Source organism: Crocodylus siamensis, chromosome 2, assembly GCF_052110815.1.
Source record: "Crocodylus siamensis isolate JL-2025a chromosome 2, ASM5211081v1, whole genome shotgun sequence".
NCBI lineage: Eukaryota > Metazoa > Chordata > Crocodylia > Crocodylidae > Crocodylus > Crocodylus siamensis.
In genome coordinates this window covers 111626860-111648431 of record NC_143396.1, presented here as the reverse complement: position 1 = coordinate 111648431, position 21572 = coordinate 111626860, and the positions used below count along the sequence as shown (strand labels likewise).

At 41.5% G+C, this 21572-nt stretch overlaps 1 long non-coding RNA gene across 2 annotated transcripts in view; it reads right to left on the bottom strand.

Moving 5' to 3' along the window:
- LOC149870631 (uncharacterized) overlaps nt 1-21572 on the bottom strand; it is a 127052-nt gene that overhangs the window by 11292 nt on the left and 94188 nt on the right. For both annotated transcript variants that reach the window (XR_016440799.1, XR_016440798.1), the window contains exon 2: nt 14760-14851. This is a non-coding gene — a long non-coding RNA (uncharacterized LOC149870631). The remainder of the gene's footprint in view (nt 1-14759; nt 14852-21572) is intronic.

Here is a 21572-nt window from a genome sequence, read left to right as displayed (position 1 = left end):
CCTGATAACAAACAAGACATTAAATATTTTGGAATATAAAGGACGTGATAATAATGGGCTTTTCAATTATGTGGTATCAGTGTTTCCAAGCATTTCATGAAGGCAGGTTCCTTTTACTATACAAGAGTATGTTGAGTAAAGGAAGTTCAAGTGGATTCCTCAGGATCATGTAGCAGGCCTGATCCACACCCCATTTAAGTCAGTTTAATTACCTGTATACTTCATTTGGGATTTGGATCAGATTCTGAATCAGTGAGATTGGGGAATGGAAACCACATCTTCCTCCCATGTCTATGCACTTGTCTCCTAGATGAAGTCACTTTGGGAGGGCAGGAATGCAGGGGGGGAGTGAGAGGGAAAGGCATGGTTTCCCAGACCAGAGACATACTTGGCTAAACAGTGTAAAAGCATTTGGTGATTTATAATTGTGCTAAGAGAAGCTCTGTGAAAATATTTTGCATCTAATAAATGTCTGACTAAGAATCTAATAATATATTCACAGAGCCAGAACTTCTTCCAGCAAAGACTTCAAACTCAAAACAGATCATACGGCATAAGGACAGAGAAAAGCAATTGGTTGTTATAACACAGCCGTGGTAACATCTCAGCACTCTGCTATCATTCCAGATGGGAAATAAGAGGAGCAGCACGTAGAGTTATCCACATTACTGCAGAGACTTCAGTAATATATAATACAATTAGATGGTGATTTGAAAACGGCAGTAATTCCTTGGTTTGATTAGTACTTCATAGAGGAAAAGATAATCCTAAATTAGTTGGATAAAAGAAATCAACACCTCACAAAACACCTCCATTTTATGATGTTTAAGTGTAGGCATGTTTTGCAAAATCATAAGAATTTTAGTAGTGCTATTCCAAAAAAGAAATGATTACTTTTGCTATATAGTCCTGTGAAAATAAATCTTTTTTTTTTCAAATTGTGTCAGTTGTTTTTACCTTTGCAAGATAGACTATGCTAATTTTTAAGATGAAAATTGAATAGGATCATGATAATAAGGAGCCCCAAGCCCAATTCCAGCTGATAACAAAAATATATTGGGTACTTAACTTCCTTAGGCTTTCTTCAATTTCAGCTTCTGTATTTTAATTATTGAAGAGCTTACAATACTAAATTCTGAAACTGTACAGGTAATTAAATTTAGCTTCAAGTGTGTTACATAAGTGATCATAGGAAGATAAGAACTTCATAGTCATCTAGTCTTATGCTATCACAGAAGACCATGCCACACGTTATCCAGATCCAACTTAAGCCCTGTTAGATTTTTTACCTGCACTGCTCCAGTGCAGTCAGTATCTTGCATACTGAAATTATTTTTTTTGTTAGTGGTCATGATTATTCATTCTAACATTGGCATGAGATTCAGAGAGATGAAGAGAGAGAATAATGATACATACCACATTGCCTGTTTCCTTCCCCTGGTGTTAAAACCATAATATAAACAGAACAAGGAAAGCCAGAGATAATAATGAAAAGAGAAAAATGTGTTTAAAAACATTCAGTGCTGAAGATTAAGTGCATTCAATACTGAAGACATATCAATGCTTAACTCTCTTGTCTAGCCAAATGGATAGCCATTGGGCTTGGGTTCAGTTCTTTGGTCTGCTGGAATATCCTGGCTTTCCTGTCCCTCAGTTTCTCTATGTTTAAAATAGCTACTGATACTGATCTCCTTTGTAAAGTGCTGCTTTGAAATGTACTGAAAAGTGCTACATGGGAACTGATTGTTATTATTTCTATTATTTTTGTTCCTCTGTATAACAGAATAAATCAATCCTTCTATTCAGCATAACCTTTCCCTGACACATGACATGCTGATAGACAAATCCAGAAAGCCTATACTGGTGCTATTTATGAATTGAAATGGAATTGTTTTACTTGTAGTTTAACAAGCATCCATCTATATTATCCTCTGAACCATCATAATGTCAACTTCTGATAGGCTAAAGGAGATTTTATAACATTATAATAATTATAGCAGGCAAGTGTTGAAATTTTTCGATGAAGGCATTGTTAACATTTTGGATTTTTCTCATGGTCTGAGCTTGTCAGGTTTATATAGATGGCATTTGACATGATTTCTATTCATATGTGTTACCACAGTGCTGATCCTCCATTTTCAAAGAAAGAATAAAGAAATCTGTCAGATGTGGTAGAAAATCCTGTAAGTGAGAGATACTCAGTGTTTGCGCTAAATCAAAGCAATGGAGACTGCACTTGAACTGTCTACTGCAGCATTTTGCTGTAGAACATAGAGATTAAAATAAAAGATGATGTATGATAGCATTTGGCACAGGGATTTTCTTTAACCACTTGTCCCTAATATAAATGTGTGTCAACCCAACTGTCTGAGGAATAAAATATGCACAGCATCCTATCTGTCAATTACAGCCAGGATTAGAGTTCAGTGCACTTCAGCTTTTCTATATTTTAGCACCCCTGCAGGTCATGATTAAAAAAGGAAGTTATATGGATTCTGCTGCTTCAGAAGAATACCATTAAAGAACATTTATTAATCATGCAATGTATTTCCTGTATCATCCAGCCAAACCAAGTTTTCTCAGTGCACAATAGTGTCATATTTATTGCATATCCTCAGGGGTAAGGATTTAGTATTTGGATGGCTAACAGGAACAGAATGTTTTCATCTGTGACTAATATAATGACTAAGTGCTGGGTTCCAAATGGAACCCAGACATACTGGGACAGTATGAAGCAGGATATGAAGAAGATAATATATGAAATCCTTCTTAACCCCACAAAAGGGAACTCCACCATTTCTGCAGACTCACAGAAAATGGCAGAGGCTGCAGTTAATACCAAGACAGTATTCAAAGTCTTCTGTTGGGCTTGTAGAAATCAGTCTGGAAGATTTCTAATCACTAGTGTTAAATTAATATATTTGAATGATTCCCCTGCTCGCACTGCTCTATGACTGGCTATGTCAGAACCTGATTTAAAAGCACCATACTGTAACAGTCTGTAAGAGGCACAACTGCTGAGTCATACAAGTACCATTTACTTTAATGGTATTAAACAAATGATGGTAGGGCACATCTGCATGAGATACTTTACTCAAAATTACAGCTAATTACTGTGCAGTAAGCATCACCATGTACACATGCAGATGTTTACCACGTAGTAATTGGCTCTAATTGTGAGTAAATTTGCTATCTACAAATGCAAGTAGCAAATTTACTCAAGATTATGCAATTCACAGTAATGCACGTGTAGACACCTGACCAGGAGTATATTTGCTCTCAGTCAGCCAGGCAGCAGGGGCCAAGAGATAGCTCCTTGCCCCCAGGAACTGCCTGCTGCTGCGATGGGCTCCGCCACTGGCGCCAGAGTAGGAACTATGCCCCCCTGCCCTAGCAGCAGGGAGATCCTTATCTCCCAGCCTCAGCTCCAAAATCATGGGGGTGGGGCTGGGAGCTCCTTATTTCCCAGCACTGGCTCTGCAATCATGGGGCCGGCACTGGGAGATCCTTCTCTCCCAACACCAGCTCCATGGTCTGAGATCCTTCCCTCCCAGCACTAGCTCCCCAATCATGTAGTACAGAGTTGGGAGTTCTGTGCTACTGGGGCAGTGAGACATTGTCCACACCCAGGCTCTGGTGGTGGAGCCTGCCCCTGTAGCAGGTAGGTCCCCAGGGCTGTCTCCTGATCCTGTGCTCACTGCCAGGCCCTGGGCTAGCACCCAAGACAAACCTAGAGCTCCCCCTGGCTATTTCAGGAGGCCAGTGCAGGGCTGGTGGGGGCAGGAGCAGAATTGCTGCCATAAGCAGCAAATATACACATGCAGGGATGCAGGAACAGATGCATGCCTGGGAGAGGTACTTCTCCAGATTATTTGCACATAAAGAACCAGAATAATTAACGTAATTGAGGCAAACAGCTAACAAATATTCTGAGTTACTTTTGATACCCGTTATTCCTTCTTACAGATTATTAATCCAAATGTTTTATTACCTTGGACCCAACTCATAATTCAACTATAGAATAATGTTGTGCATTGTGGTGTCATTTTGGTCGTAGTCTTCCTACTCTAAGATTGTAAGTGTTCTTTGTAACCACAGTTAACTTTGAAGCATTTTATAACTTTTTAATATAAAATCAATAGAAGCTTAAGTTTATGATGGATTGCAGGGATTTTACCCCAAGATGTGCCCTCTTAGAGTCTGAAAATGTTTACTTGTTTGAATTAGCTAAAACCACTTCCAATTTACCCTGTGTTGCATACACATGTGCCACATTAACAGAAATTAAAAACAAATTGGTTAATAGATTTTCTGGTAGTGTGAGTCCTTAGGTTAGCAGAAGCTAGCATACGCTAAGTATTTATTTACTATAAATAAGAGAGTTTGAAAATGGTCCCTGTAAAAATTGGAGTGACCAGAGTTTGATCTGTAAGGCATGTCATTTAGATCATTTTTACAGTAGTGTGAGAGGGATGGGGAGTGACCAGGTCAGCACCAGTGGTGGGAGGGAGGAGGAGGGGTTACAAAAATAGCTGGTGCCACAGTTGGCCACTGCCAGCAATGTAGAAGCCAGTAAGGGCATGAAGCTGCCTTATCAGATAGGTAGAAGAAGAGACAGGTATTTCACTAAAAGCCTTTTAAGTCCCATTGCAAATCACCCTCAAGTCTTCCCTTTAACAATTCCATTGAGTTCCTGACAAAATACAATAAAATACGCTTTGCCAGGTAGATTTAAGGAAATCATGAAATATCGGTCAAGTTACCAGTACAATTTCAGTACCTAGACTTTTATATTCGCCCCATATTGAAGCATCTTCGTGCCCCAGCCAGCCCTGTCACCATCTACACATGCACTGTGGTGTACAAAACAACACCACATCAGGGTAGTACTTGCGTTTAGCTGGTGCTGGTTTATTGTAACCCAAGAGGGTCACATGTGTAGATAGTGATGTTTTACTGTCAAGATAATTAGAAAGCTCTGAAGTAAATGTCTCATATAAACTCACCTAGAAGGTAATAATGCCACTCTACTTGGTGGCATTAGAGTGCCTCAGTGGGTGAATTTACATGAAACGCTTTACTGTGGAGCAGCATAGTTTACTGCACGGTAAGCATGTACACCTACACTGGCACATGCTTACTATGCAGTAAACCTCGCTAATCACAAGTAAATTTGCTACCTGAAAATGCAAGTAGCAAATTTACTTGAGATTGCTAACTGCACAGTAGCACTCCTGTAGACACCTGACCAAATTTTATCCTGGTCAGCTGACCACCAGGGGGCAGGAGATTGCTCCCTGCCCCAGGGATTTGACTTCAGCTGGTGCAGCCTCCATCACCAGAGCCTGGGTGGGGATTATGTACCCTTACTCCAGCAGCAGGAAGCTCCAAGCCCCCCCTCACTCCAAGATCGAGATCAGAGAGTGGGGGATGGGAGATCCTTATCTTCCAGCCCCCTCTTCACTATCACAATAGGGGAATGAGAAGCTGGGAGATCAGGAGGGCAGTCATGGAGCTGACACTGAAAGATCAGGATCTCTCAGTGCCTGCTCCATGACTACGGAAGCAGTGCTGAGAGCTCTCTGCTGGCAGAGGCTGATGAGCCTGTTCCCCACCCAGCTCTGCAATTGCACAGCTGAGCAGGGAACAAGCTCTCCAACTTTTTCCACACCTAGCTCCATGATCACAGAGGTGAACAGGGACCAGGCTCTCCAGCCCCTACATCACAGTTGTGGATAAGGGGTTGGGAACTTTCCTGGTCTGGGGCAGGTTCCACCCATGTCCAGATCAGCTGATAGAGGCATAGGGCTTGGAAAGAGATACAGGGGAGGGGTAGGTCCCAGCCCCCTGCCCTGATCCATCAGTGGGGCAGTTAGCAGTGAGCCCTCACTAGTAGTTGCCCCACTGACAGATCAGGACAAGGGACTGGGAAATGCCCCTCTCCTGTAGCTCTTTCCAAGTCCCCTGCCCCTATCACGGAGCTACAGCTGAGAGCTCCCTGAGGCCAGAGCAGAGGGACATTGTCTCCACCCTGACAACAGGCAGCCCCCAGGACCAGGGGGCACTGTCCCAATCCTGGCCAGGAGATAGCCCAGTGCTCCTCGCCAGCCTCTGAGCTCTCCATGTTGGCAGCAGGGCCCGGGGAAGTGAGAGCAGTTTGCTGCCATTAGCAGCAAATCTGCTCCTGCTTCCTAGCATGTATGGATGCCTGCCCAGGAGTGTTTACTCATTAGTAAACTGCTCCCAGATCTAATGCATGGGTAGACACACACAACTAGTTCACTGACTTCAAAGGAGCTTTTTATCTGACTAAGGGTTTATGGCTCTTCAAAACAAAATGCTTTATGGTTTGAACCCAAAAAGCATTGCTCCATCAGGTGAAAACTGTCATGTACTGCACAGAGCTAACTGCTCTAGAGATGGGATCAGATTGAATACAGCTTTCATCAAATGAAATTATGGTGGTAGGCATTTCTCACAGCATTTAATATGAAAATTTAAATACATCTCCCACAGTTCTCTTGGGACCTGAAAAAGGATTTGGAAATCTCCCAAAAGCCACCACTTCAGTATACTACGCTAGAGGCTTTAAATTAGGTACCCAGAGAACAGTGAATTCTACTCAATGGGCATGTCTACATGTAATTGTATGTCACCGTAGCAATGGTGGGCAAAACCCATGATGCTGCCACTACAACGTCATAGCAATGTATTCCCTCATTAGAGTGCTTTGCTACAGCCATGTGGCATCTAAAAATAACCATGTGCCACCGGCACAGCACAGTACTTTGGTTTGGAAGTACTAAATGATGGTGCAGTAACAACAGTGCCATAGGGGCATGTGTAGACACACCCAGTAAAGCACAAAGGGTAAAACATAGAGACTACCCTACCCAGCAGGGTAGACAATCTGCTCTAATCAAATTACCAATGGCCTGTTTATATAAACTAGGGTTCAGTTCCCCTATGAAGCAGATATCAGAGAACTTCATTTTAAAGGGTGTGTGATATCTTCCAACTGGCTGGAGCATAATTTTTGACATCAGATCCCTGTGTCTAGGCAAGATCAGATGGAGAGGCATTGGAGGGAGGGGAGACAGAAGGTAAAGGGAACAGTCAGAAACCATAGAGGTTGAACACTATTTGATTTGGCTTTCAGACATGGCAATTTAGTAACAGGAAATGTCAGCTCATTAGAGCCATCATATGGCATCATAATATGATAGCAATCGTTCCCTTTGGCAGGTTTCCAGTGATCACACTAAGTGGGGAAATGGTATGATTTGATATGAATGTCTCAATTTCATTTTCAAGACAGGACATTTTAGTGGACTAGTTGACTTGGCAGGGTGTTAACAGAATTAATTTGATTGCCTTGGCAGTGGTAAGAGGATGCATGAAGGAAACCTCCTGGCCCTGTTACTAGCATTTAAAACCAAATGATTAACATACACTGTTGAACTGATACTGGATGAGGCATGTGTGGAGGCTTGCAGCATATTTACCAAAAAATACTACTAGTAAGTGCCAATTAAAGTTGGCAGATATATGTGCACAAGAAAAACAAGCTTTTCAGTTGCAACCAGTCAGGCCTTCACCCCAGGGGTTTGCTACTTTTCATGCTTCTGAGCTGTTTCATTTTTTATCCATGCAGTGGTTTTGAAAGGATTGCTTTGTATGATCTACCACTGCAGTGCATTATTCTGCTCTTGTTGGTGTTCATTAAACCCTTTCCACTAGCGAATCAATACCTTTTTTACCGACAGCTGGATTTTCTGAAAGCTAGTTTTGCTTGAAAAATCACATGGGAAAATATGACACAGGATTCACATGAAACCATGCATTTTACATATAAGACTGTTCTAGTCTGAAATGAAAGAAAAAAATGAGCAAATGACTCATTATATAATTAACATTTTGGACAAATAATACAAAGAGAAGAACCTTAAGGGAGAAGTTGTGTGTCTGGGAGTGGGGGTGGTTCAGCTGTTACTTAGGAGGCAGCTATGGTACTATCCTCTTACTCCATGATTATTAATGATAAAACAATCTTTAGCATTTTTCATCCAAAGGTCTGAAAATGCTTAATAACTCTTTGGAGGGATGTTAGCCTCTCCAGACTTCAGCTGAAACTCAGTTTCTTTTATTAGGCCAATTTGGTTTTCATAGCCAAAATCAACATAAAATGGAATATCTATCTCAAAACTGGCACACAGTCTGTGTCTGTAGAAGAGGGTTTTTTTGTTTTGTTTTGTTTTTCGCTGGATTTAAAGTAAATCACACAAAGAAGTTCCTAATCTTAAATATTAAAATGGAAATGTTCAAAAACGGTAATTTTTTCTCTTCCTTTCTTCTGTCACCTTGTAGCAAGCAAGTAGAACATAGAAAGAGACCTTCTTTTCATGGGCTCATTGTATCAAGGTTATGTTCACTCAACTTAAATTTAACTGATTAAATTCTAACTTTTGAAGTTCATTGGCATATTAAATTGTGACCTTGGAATGATTTATCAGCTGTAACCAGATCATTTCTGGATCCTAGGGGTATAGCTTTCTTTTGTGTAGTGATGCATCTCAAACTGCAAACCCACTCTTAAGGAGATGAAGGGTAACTTAACACCATCTTTGCACCACCCCCAGTGCTGTTGTTGAGAAGCATGCCCCATCCACTGGTTCCTGCACAGTACAAGAAAAATCCTGAAAATGGGGTTGTGTAGGAAGCTTAACAGTCTTCTGAAATTATGTCATATGAGCAAATGAGTGCTGTATTCAAGCTCCCTGCGCTTCTCACCATGTTTCAGGTAGGTAAACTGCATCATTTCTGGGATTTCAGGTGTACTGATCTGAGGAAGTGAATATGGCATACTTCTTAATAGTACCTCCAGGCATCACATGATGATCAGGTAGACATGCCCTTAGGGAGTTTCCTTTGGCATTTCAGGAGAGTAAATAGTTGTGGCCCAACTTGCATTTTGCACTAACAGGGAACCAGGTACTATAGCAGCTATAGGTGCTTATTAGGCCTGTGCAAAGTGGCCAGTATTTGCTTTGGATTCAGATTCAGCTGATTCGGGGGGCCAGTGATTCCATTCAGTGATTCAAATCACTGTCCTGAATCAAATCAACTGCTGCTGAATCAGCCGAATCTCTGAATCACACAGGCCCCATTCCCTGCCTGCTCTCAATGGCTGCCCCACCTGCCCCAGCTCCTGGCTCTGTGGGAAAAAAAAACCCACGCTTACTGGCGCCTGCCTGGTGGGGGGGGGGTAGGGAGGGTGATCCCCACTGCCGTCCACTGCCCTATGCCATGTGGGGGCTCTGCCACGAGCCTCTCAACCCCATAAATGTTCGCATGTAGACATGCCCAGTATAGAGGATTAAGGGGGCCCTAGACTACCATCCCCCATTTAGACTATCAAGACAGAATCCAAAGGCCACACAGAGTCCAGAAATTCAGCACCTCAATGGATGTAACTTCTGCCAGAGAGCAACAGGTTAGAGCTGCTGCTGACTGCCTAACACCTCAGTGAGGGTACATTTCTATCAGGGTGATGTCCCTGAGCCTTTTTCCAACCTAGATATACCCACAAGGCAATGGGAGCTAGGGTTTTGAGGCACCCTATACTTGGCTTACTCTGGAGGTTGCAACATTGTGGTATTTTATAAGAGCTACCCCACCATGAGTAACCCCGTCATGTTGCCACCAGTCAGTTACAGTTTACAGTAATATGCAGGACTTATTATATATATGTGTGTGTGTGTGTGTGTGTGTATGTGTGTATACACACACATACACACACACACACACATATATATATAGACACACACACACACACACACATATACACACACGTATGTAAAACATATAGTTAAAAACATCAGTGTTCCAAAGCCAGCTCCCAAGTTAAGAAATAGTAGAATTAAAGTGTGAGTGGGGGGGAACTCTGAAATATGGATCAGACTGAGAAAGCTTTACCAGTCTGGGGAAAAAAAAAATTGCACTGTCTTCTTTTGAAATTTTTCACATCAACACCCTTAATTTATTCAGGACTTAACTTCTAAATGCTTCATTTTAGACCTTTAATGATCTCTTTTATATAAAACACTCTCTTAAATGTTATAAATTACCAAACAAATATTGCTTCCCATATATTCCCTGGATCATCACAGATATAACAACACTAATACATATATACACACATCTTACACACAAATTAAATATTCATAAGTTAGTATTATTATAGCAATATGCACAGATTGAACCCTTATTTTATACAGGTAATTTTGCTCTCCACTGGATAAAAATAAAGCAAGTATTTTCCTACCCAGCATCTCTAGCACCAGTTTATGACTGCTACAGCCTACTGACAGATGACTCCTTCAAATGAGATCATAAAGCTCTGGCCTTCCAAAGATTCCTGTTCCCTCACACTAAATCAATGGGATCTGCTTTTATAATTCACTAGGTTACTGCAGCAGTAATTGGATGACCAGGATTATACAATATAACTCACATACAGCATTTCTTCTGCACACATTGGGATGGGTGGGAGGGTGAAAATAATGACTCTACCAGATTCTAATCAGAGAATACAAGACATGTTAATTTTTGTTTGTGTTTTGTTTCCAGAGTTGCACAGTTCATACTCACCATGCACATTTGATTGCAATTATACACTTAGATTAGTAGAATAGACTTCAGTCCTCATAGAAAAGTGACTAGAAGAAAGTATTACCCCTCTACTAGCAATTTATTGTGCTAGTTGCCACTTTTTTTTAAAACTGAGACAGCCCTGTGTGAGAGAATGGAACCATGACCTGATCAAACAGCTGTGGCCCTGAATGTACAGTGACAAAACGAAAGGAAGGATAACAGTTCCAGCAACTGGAGCGAGCAGGGGAGGAGGTGAGAGGGGAATGAAAAGGTTGACAGTTGCTGCTAGGAATCAGTCTGGATGGTTGTTCAAGAATTCCCCAAGTTCAAAAAGGGAACTGGAGGTTGTCATGAAACAACAGATTGGAAGAGATGGAAGGATGGCTGTCATGGTCACTGTTTTACTGGATTTGGCCAGGTTTTTATCTGGGAGGGATGCAGGGGGCGGGGATGAAGTACAGGAGAGAGACGAATAGTGCTTATATGGACTTCCAGTATCCTTACAGAGTGAGTTCAAACTTTAATTAGTAAAAAATACCATGAAAACAGATATTTTTCTTAAGGCATTATAAGAAAGAAATAACAAAGGTCATCTCCAGTCTTCACATAATCTACTTATTCTCCAGTGCAATGAGATCAGAGCTTAAAACAAAAACAATAGCTATGCATTAATAGCCATTGTTTAGTAACATAGTTGTTTGCTTCTGAGCTTGAAACCATATGCCCTGACTTAAAACTGACTGGATGTTACAAACAAATAGGTATAATTCAGAATCTTACTATGAAATTCCAAAGCCAGATGTTTTCATGGGTTTTCTTCTTTTCTTTATTATTAAGCTCTTGCACTTCTGTGGTAGGCTGAATTTCTCACTCTCTAAAGGTGTATATATTGAAAAACAACACTTGAGTACAATGTATGTTCATTCTCTCAGCAAAACAGAGACTAACCACAAATCTACATGAAGATTGAAGGCACAATTAACTAAACAAAACAAAATCGTCAGATATTGCACCTGCTCCTTCAACTTCTGACCCTTCTTTTGTAGTTTTACATTCAGATTTTTTTAGATTTTTTTTAATGTAAGACTTCTCCCGTTGTCACTGACGAAAACACCCAGACAATCTGAGGGAACAGGATGACTAATCTTTACAGAGGAAACTGTGAGACTGATGGAAACACTGTCCTATGTACGAAGTAAATAAGATAGAAAATTCTAAAATTATATTTCAATGATCATGGTCAACTTTGAAGCATTCAAGGATCCAATCTAGTGAGATTCCTTCCACCAACACCTCAACAAAAAACTGGAGAATTCCAGTCAACAGCAACGGGAAAATGTTGGCAGTGCTAGGGGTGTCTTCAAATCCACCATCATCAGTGCCCATGAAGAGACACTTGGGTTCTCTACCAGTAAAAATCAAGACAGGTTTGATGAGAATGACCAGGAGATCCAAGAGTTGATTGACTGTAAGCATAAAGCATAAAAGTAACCTTTTGTGCTTACCAGAATGACACCAACTCAAAACAAAAGAAACTGAATTACCAACAAGCCAAGGAAGAGATCCAAAGGAGAACCAGTGATATGAATAACATAATGGGAAGACAAAGTGAAGGAGGTTCAACATCTCACTGACATCCACAATATGTGCGGTTTCCTTAGTGCCACCAAAGCTGTCTATGGTCTGAGCACTTGGTGACCAAACCCCTTGAGACCTATGGATGGAGGAGACCTGATCTAGGAAAGGAAAGCCAACAACACCTGTTGGAAGGAGTATTTCAAAGACCTTCTCAATTGACAGGCCATTGTAGATGAGTATTCTCAATGCTACCCCACAACACCCTGTTAGAGAAGATCTTGGAATCCCCCCAACCCTTGATGAGGTGGGGAAAGGCATCAACAGATTAAGAAGGACAATGATAATCTTCAAGAAAAAAAGATAGGTATGACTGTAGAAACTACAGAGGGTTCACCTTACTGTCCACCCCAGGAAAAAAGCATTGCAAGAACCCTCCTGAGCCATCTCCTTCCACTTGATGAAAACCTCCTCACAGAATCTCAGTGTAGGTTTAAGGCACAAATAGGAGCAACTGACATGATCTTCACTGCTCACCAGCATGAAAGCCTTCAACTCTACCAACCAAAAAGTGCTGTGGAGGATCCTTCTGAGGTAAGGATACCCACCAAAATTTGCCACCATTCTTCCCCTGCTCCATTACAGTATGCAAGCAGTGGTTCTCAGTAATGAATCTATCACAGATGCCTTTTGAAGTTAGGACTAGAGTTAAACAAGACTGTGTCATTGCTCCAACACTCTTCTCAATACTCCTTACCACAATATTATATCTGACCACCAGCAAGCTTCCAGTTGGAGTGAAGCTAAACTACTGAATGGATGGTAAGCTGTTTAGTCTCAGCCAAGACTTCCCAAACCTTAATCATGCTGATGGTGCTGTAGTGTATGATCACTCAAAAACAGATCTTCAGGCAATTGTCAGCTTTACAGAGCTATACAAGAAAATGGGACTGACATTTAACATTTAGAAGACTAAGGTCTTCCATCAAAAAACTGTTAATGAGCAGTCCCCAGTTTTGGTCATTCAGATTTATGGTGAGACTCTGGAGAACATTGGGTATTTCCCCTACCTCAGAAGCCATCTCTCACAGACAGCTGACATTGACAAAAAAATCCATCATCACCTCAAATGTGCAAGTGCAGCCTTTGGACATCTGAGGAAATCAGATTTGATACCAAGCTCAGGATTTATCAAACAGTTGTGATCCCTACTTTACTGCACAGTGTTGTCTTATGGAAAACACAGGAGGTGCCTCAAGTTGCTGGAGAAGTACTGTCAGTGCTGCCTGTGGAAGATCCTTTGAATCCAGTGGCAAGACAGACTTGCCAACATTAGCATCCTCTTGCAAGCAAACACCAGGAGCATCAAGGCAATGGTCATCTGACATCAACTTTGCTGAGCCAGCCACATCATTCAGGTGTCTAATTCCAGACTCCCAATGCAAGTTTTATTCTCCCAGCTTAGAAAGCACTTCAAAGACATTCTCAAGACCAATTTGAAAAAATACAACATCAACATCAGCTTGTGGGAGACTAACACCTGGGACCATGCCAAATGGAGGAAGAGTCTTCTACAAATATCTCAGTACTCTGAAACCTCATAATGACAACAGGAAACAGAAAAACAGGAGCACCAGAAACATTATGTTGGGGACTGAACCAAAATCTAGAGCTACCCACCCCACACAGAAGCATGTGCCTGAATTGCAATAGAAGCTGCTGATCCTAGACTGCTTGCCTACCATCTTTGGACCCACAGATAAGGCAGTCATGGAGGGCAATCATTCTTGACTACAAGAGATTGCCAATTATGATATCTAGTCATAGGGGTTATTTTTAGTAATAATTAAAGCCCTTCAAGTAAAAGTGTGATTGCATGTGTGTGCATGCACACATACATGCATATGAACAATGGAAAGATTGAAGTTGGCATACAGGCCTGAACTGAATTTCTGAGGGGTTATGTCAGGTCATTTACTTTTTACAGTTCATCCTGATATGTCATTGGCTCTGTATTTCTTTTACATTCCAAAGAAAGTTCCTGAGTTCATATTGTGCCTCCACTGCACACAAAGCAAGGTGTCCAGGGATATGGACAAATGGACATTTTAGCTGCTTTAAAAGGGCTGAGGGACCTGTTGCTTGGGAGTGCACAACAGCTGTTATGATCTAATAGTTACATCTGCATGATCCTGCAGGAATACAAGTGAGCTAAAGAACCCTAACTTTGACCCTGAATGAATCAGTGTTAAAGTTGAAGGGTTTTTTTCTACATGTGTATCTGTACAGAATCATGCCGATGTAACAGTTGCATTTTGTTTGATATTAATACAATTGTGTGAAAGAGTAAACAGCGATGCAGTAAAAAGAGCCGGAGAATGCCACTTCCAGAGCTATTACCGTATTAGGATAGAAGCTCTGGGAAAAGAAAAGAAAGAGAAGAAGGAAGTCTCAGAAAGGGAGAAGAAAGAAAGAACGTCTGAAGGAGAAAGTGAGGGAGAAAGAAGATCTCCAGGAGATAAGACACTTACCTCAGGATTTTTCTCACCGCTGGAGAGAGCAGAGCTCTGAGAAAGAGGGGTGGATCCCTGAAGAGGCACCGGAGACGGGGCTGGCAGCCGCGCTGAAAAGTAAACAAACAAACAAAAAAGAGAAGAGTGAATTGACTCACTCCCACAAGCTTAGTGAAAACAACTGAGTGCTGACCACAAAGATTCAAGGCTTCAGGCACACACCAGATGAAAGGTACACACTCAGGATAGCAAAAGTAAAGAGAGAGAAATAACAAGGCTTGAAGAGAAAAGCCTGCTCTAAAAAAAAAATAGGGAAATAAATGGACAAACCAGAGTTAAAGGGACTTTGTTTATTAACACCAAGTTCAGTCCAACCAAACTGATAAAAGTTAAGTAAGAACAGTATGTAGATAGAATTACAAAGTTGATATAACTGTTTAAAAAAAGGACCACTTCTGTTTAAAGATAACGAAAATTTGTATAGTGTTATAAAGAATAAAGATAAAGACAAGTGTTATTCTGCATCTGATTTTGAATATATATATCGGCGAGTGTGTGGGAATAATCGAGTGAAGTTTTCCTCTATAATACCAGGATTCCTAATAGAGACACCCAAAGAGCAAAATAAAACAACAAATATATATTTAACAACCCTCCCAACAAGTGACATCATAAAGCAGAACATATTATAATAACATCCAAGACGTGGCAGGCAGGAAAGTCGGGGTACTTACAGCTCTTTGGGAGATTATAGAAGGATACAGAGAGGCAAGGTCCACCATCACAAATTGTTACATCTGTCTCTACCCCAGGGTCATAATGAAAAAAGTTTTGCAAATATCAGGTCACTTGATGATGATAACCTTTCAACAAGGTTACTGTTCATATACCATCATGTTTGTTATTTCTTTATTATGAACAGTTCCTTTGGTGCTTCCTTCCTTTTCTGCCCTGGTGGCTATGTGGCTAGGAAGTAAGACTAAATCCAAATAGTTCTCACAGATGCTAAAAGTGACTTGAAGCTAGGTTCCACTACTGCTGATTCTGTTGACCCATAGCTTTCACCCATTGACCCTGCTGAAATCTGGATAGTTATAACTTAGGAGTGGGGGAAAAGAAAAGATTGCTACAATTTATAAGCAATCACTTCCATGTATTTCACATTTGTCATATATGCCTAAATATATTTTATCTGCTTACTGTTTCAAAGCACTGTAGTTTCAAATTGCAGAAAGTGTTTCAAATAAGCATTTGATTTAATCAGACAGCTATAGTACATGAAGTGTCACCAGTTATTAAGGCTTGTCCTCCAATTAACTCAGACTGGCATAAGCCATAAATACATAATTGTATCCTTATTAACACATTAAGTCTGACAGGAATTACCAGGCTTAATATTAATGTTCAACAAAACAGTCTATAGTAAGTTCATTTGATATATATGATCTAGTATCTTTTTTAACATGGTTGCCAATGAGACATAAAAATCCAGGAATGCTCTATGATTTTTTTAGTGGTTGATTTCATCTTGGATCATTTTGTCTCTGAAAAATGCAGCTAAGTAGAAATACTTTTTCTACCTTTTATCCCTTTCATACTTTTACTGAATTCCTCAAAATGTTAACCTCTTATTCTTGGATATGCAATGTATACTATACTATACTTCTAGACACAGTAGGTACTTGAAAAAAATCATTATTTTTTAAAGCTATTAGCACCATTCACATCCATTATTCATAACATAGGTAATATTGTCATCCCTGATGATATTTTTCAAGATGGAATCAACTTTTTTTTAAGCTTGGGTCACGATTTGATAACTGGCAACTGGCCCACTGGGTAAAGACAAATCATTACTTGCTCTGTTCTTTGAAAAAGGCCAGTAACTTACAGGATGAATAGGACTTGGAAATATTATTATGCTGAAGCATCCCCAAATGAGACTAGTAAATAAGTTCCTACAGTGGAGGGTAACGCCTCTACTCCTCATTTAAATGGAAGCAGCAACCTTTTATTGTTTTTAAGCACTTGATGTTCTTGTAACTAAACTGGCAATTGCCCATGCAAGAAGCAAACAGGAATGTTCAGTTCTACTGCATGTTCTTCAAATATATTGAAAAGGTAAGTAAGTGGTACTGCAGAACATGTTTACCAGTTAAATGCAAATCATTTATTATGGATGAAACTAACCTAGAATATAATGGCAGCACTGGGTTAGTCTGAAGGATTTTTCTCAGCATGATTAAAAATAGTTATACTTTAAAACCTAAATATATGAAAATGTCAGGCATATTTTATGTTTGTTTACCCAGTTGATCACTTTGCAAGTGAAAACCTTTTTCTTGTTGCTGTTGTGATGGCCTTTGATACAAACTTAGTGTGGGATCTGAGAAGTCAAGGTATGTTCTTACTTTGTTTTCCATTACCATTAATAAAACATTTTGAAAGAAAAATGTTTAATAATTCTATTGATGATGTGCAATAAGAACAAACTCTATCTCCAAAATAGTAATTGCTTTGTAATTTTAATATAAATAAAAGACTAATTTCATCAGTAAGGAAAGGATTATTCTAAATGCAGATGGGAATATATCTATAGCTTAAAATTTACTTTATTCATAAAGGCCAGGTATACAATAGCTATATGATCTCTTTCCCTAAAATTATGGAGATAAACTGTTGTTTACCAAGGAAATAAAATTAACTAAAATAAACTTGTGTAAATTAAATTACACTACCCTAATAGTTAAGGACCCCCCAAACACACACACATACACTTTTATCTGACAACTTATTGCTGTAATATCCAAGTACCTTGGTCACTAATGGGTTTTTTTTCTTCACAATACTGAGTTGGAGTAGGAAATATTACCATTTGCTAAAAGAAGATCAAGCATCTTACCAAAAGTGCTACAAAAAGTCTGTTCCTGGACAAAAAAAGAAAAGCAACTCCCTAAACTGCAGTCTTAATCAGATCCATCAGAGAGTCCTGCTTAGCTGCAAACTTTATAATTTCATTTGTTTGTTTTTTTCTCACTTACTGTTTCACATCCATCATGCTCCCTGTTTTCTTGCTATTCTTTGTTCTATTGTCATAGTACCTAAACAATTAGGCAAGAGTTAGCCTACTGATAACCCAAGACCACTGCCTATGTTGCAGATATGGTCTTACTGCTTCTTTGTACATTCCTGCCTGTCTATATCCATCTTTGTTTCATACTTAGACTATAAACTCTTTATGGCAACATGTAGACCAATGGAGTCATATTTGATGACTAGAGCACTTAGGCAGTAATATAGATAAATAGTAACTATAGTTACAAACTCACCTTTCCCCAGAAAATTAGCATTCCAAAATTGGGGCGCGTGTCTTAAGAAGGGAAGCTGATTTTCAGCCCAGCATAGAAGCAGTGGCATTTTTATTCTTGTAGCACTAAGGGAGTCAACTGACTTCATGGCCTATCTATTTTATTCATAGCTTTCATAGACATTTGGGCTGGAAAGGACCTCGGAAGATCATCAAGTCCAGCCCCCTACCCCAGGGGCAGGAAGTCAGCTGGGATCACAGGATCCCAGCAAGATAAACATCCAATTGACTCTTAAAGGAATCCAGAGTAGGTGCTAGCACCACTTCTGGCAGCAGTCTATTCCAGGTCTTGGGGGCTCAGACTGTAAAGAAGTTTTTCCTTATGTCCAGCCTGAAACAGTCTTGGAGAGGTTTGTGACCGTTTGATCTTCTCATCCCATGGGGAGCTCTGGTAAACAGGCATTCTCCCAGATCCTGATTTACACCCCTTATATACTTATAGGCAGCTACCAGGTCTTCCCTGAGCCTGTGCTTTTCCAGGCTGAAAAGTCCCATACCTCTCAGCCTCTCATCACAAGCCCTGTTTTCCTGCCCTCTGATCATGTGCATGGCTCTCCTCTGGACTCTGTCAAGCTTCTCCACATGCTTTTTAAATTGTGGAGCCGAGAATTGGATACAGTACTCCAGCTGCGGCCAAGGCCGAGTACAACGGGAGAATGACATCCTGGGATTTACTAAAAAAAATCTATGGATGCAAGCCAGAGTTCTGCTCACTTTGCCAACTGTGTCATTGCATTGGTGGCTCATATTCATCTTATGGTCAATCATGACCCCAAAGTCCCTTTTGGCAATGGTGCTAGCAAGGGCTTATAGCACTGCCGAGCCTATAAGCATGCTGTAGGTTTTCTTCCTAAGGTGGAGTACCTTGCACTTTTTGGAGTTGAAGGCGATCAGGTTTTTGTACACCCATTTTCCAAGCCTGTCAAGGTTGACCTGGATCACCACCCTGTCCTTGGGTGTGGACACATTACCCCAAAGTTAACTTGGCCAGTCCACTTCTGACACTAATGTCCACATCATTAATGAAGATGTTGAAAAGGATAGGCCCAAGGATGGAGGCTTGAGGGACCCCACTGGTCACAGCACACCACAGTGATTGACTTCTATCAACTACCACTCTCTGGGTCCGACCTCAAAGCCAATTCCCCAGCCAGCGGACTGTGATGTAGCCGAGGCCACAATTGACCAGTTTTTCTATAACATGATCATGGGATACCAGATCAAAAGCTTTTTTAAAGTCTAGATATATGACATCAATCTCTTCTCCCTTGTCCGGGTGACATGTCACCTGGTCATAGAAGGAGATGAGATTGGTAAAGCAAGACCTACCCACAACAAATCCATGCTGGCTATCCCTCAAGAAGTTGCCTTCAGCCAGTTTGTCAAGAATGGTCTCTTTGATGATTTTTTCCAAGATCTTCCTAGGGATGAAGTTGAGGCTGATGGGCCTGTAGTTTCCCGGATCTATCTTCCTCCCTTTCTTGAAGATAGGCATCACATTGGCCTTCTTCCAATCTTTGGGCACTTCACCTGAGTGCCACAAGTTCTCAAATATCCATGCCAGCGGCTGAGCTATGATGCTTGCCAGCTCCTTAAGTGCCCTGGGGTGTAAGCTGTCTAGGTCAGATGACTTGAAGGTATCCAGCCTCTCAAGGTGTTACTTCACATAGTCAGTATTGATGAAGGGTAACAGCTCTCCCTTGCCTTGGCCATCCCATACCATATTGAGCAGGGCCGTCCCTCAGGGCTAGTGAAAAAACAACGCAAAATACGCATTAATTAGGTTGGCTTTTTCCTGGGCATCGGTTGTCAGTTGACCCATATGGTTTAGCAGGGGTCCAGTGTTACCCTTACTTTTCCTCTGTCAACCCACGTATCTAAAAAAGGACTTTTTATTGTCCTTGACACATGTAGCTAGCTGGAGTTCAGTCACAGCCTTGGCTTTCCTGGTTCACTTGCTACAGGTCCAGACCAGTTCAGAGCACTCCTTTTGGGGTGGATTCAGCCTTCCATCCTTTACAGGTCTTTCCTTTTAGTCGCAGAAGGTCTACTATTTCCCTGCAGAGCCAAGGGGGCTGCTGTGACCTTTTGCTGCCTTTCCTCCGAGATGGGATAGACATTGCTTGTGCTTTCAGGATCGCTCCCTTGAGGAGCAACCACTCATCCTGATCTCCCCTCCCCTTTAGGTCATGGTCTCCTTAGGGCCCTCAAGGGCCTTGCCAACAAGCCTCCTGAACTTGTCAAAGTCAGCTTTCCTGAAGTCGAGGACATCTGCTTTGCTTACTGACTTGCCAGCTTTACAGTGGATGGTGAAGGTGATCAGCTCTTGGTCGCTGTTTCCCAGCTTCCCTTCGATCATTAGGTCACTGATTAAGTCATCCCCCATTGCCAGTAGCAGGTCAAGCAGTGCTTTGCCTCTCATCAGCCAGTAGACTTCTTGAGTCAGATAGAGCTCATCTACACATGAGGATGCTTTGCAACTGTTCGGATGTGGCCAAGTGCTCTTCCCATGAGATATCAGGGTAATTGAAACCTCCCATGACAACCATACACCAGGAGCATGCAGCCTCAGTTAGTTCCATGGTGAATTCCTGGTCAAGCTCTTGATCCTGGCTAGGAGGTGTATAGCAGACCCCCCCACCATTGTGTCCCTTGTGCCTTGTTTGCCACAGATTTTGACCCAGAGAGTCTCCAATCATCCCCCTTGGGTGCCAGTGTCAGCTTGCAGGGATATGTAGCATTCCTTGACATAGAGAGCTATCCCCCAGACTCCTTTTTCCACACGATCTCTCCTGTACAAGGTATAGCCATCTATACCTGTGGCCCAGTCATAGGTGGAGTCCCTCCAGGCCTCCATTATCCCTAGGAAATCGTAATCCTTTTGGGTTAGCAGAAGGACCAGTTCCTCCTATCTGTTCCCAGGTTCCTGGCATTAATGTATAAGCATGTAAGTGTCCCATTGGGACCCTTGCCTTTCCTACAGATCACTTTGGGGCTGGGGTAGGACTGGGTTCCCTTGAGTGTCTTAGCCTGCTGGGTTTACAAAAACTGCCCAATGGGCTTGCAGTGGCAGTACTCCCCGCATCCCCCAGCAGGCTCAGTTTAAAGCCCGGTCGAGTAGGTCAGCAAGTCTGGCTGGGAAAAGCCTCCTCCCCAGTGGAGTGAGGTGGAGGCCATCTCTTCCCAGCATCCCACTGCCTCCCTCACCAAAGAGAAGGCTGTGATCATGGAAGCTGAAGCCTTCACAATGACACCACCACTGCAGTCTCTGGTTAACTACCTCAACCCGTCTCTCCCTCCTCAGCCCATTACCCACAACCTGGAGGAATGAGAAAAAGACCACCTGTGCTCCCATCCCCCTAAGCCCCACTCCCAGAGCCCTGTAGTCTCTCATGACCCGGCTGGAATTGCTCTGAGCTGTGTCATACATGCCCACTTGGATAAGGAGCATAAGGTAGTGGTTG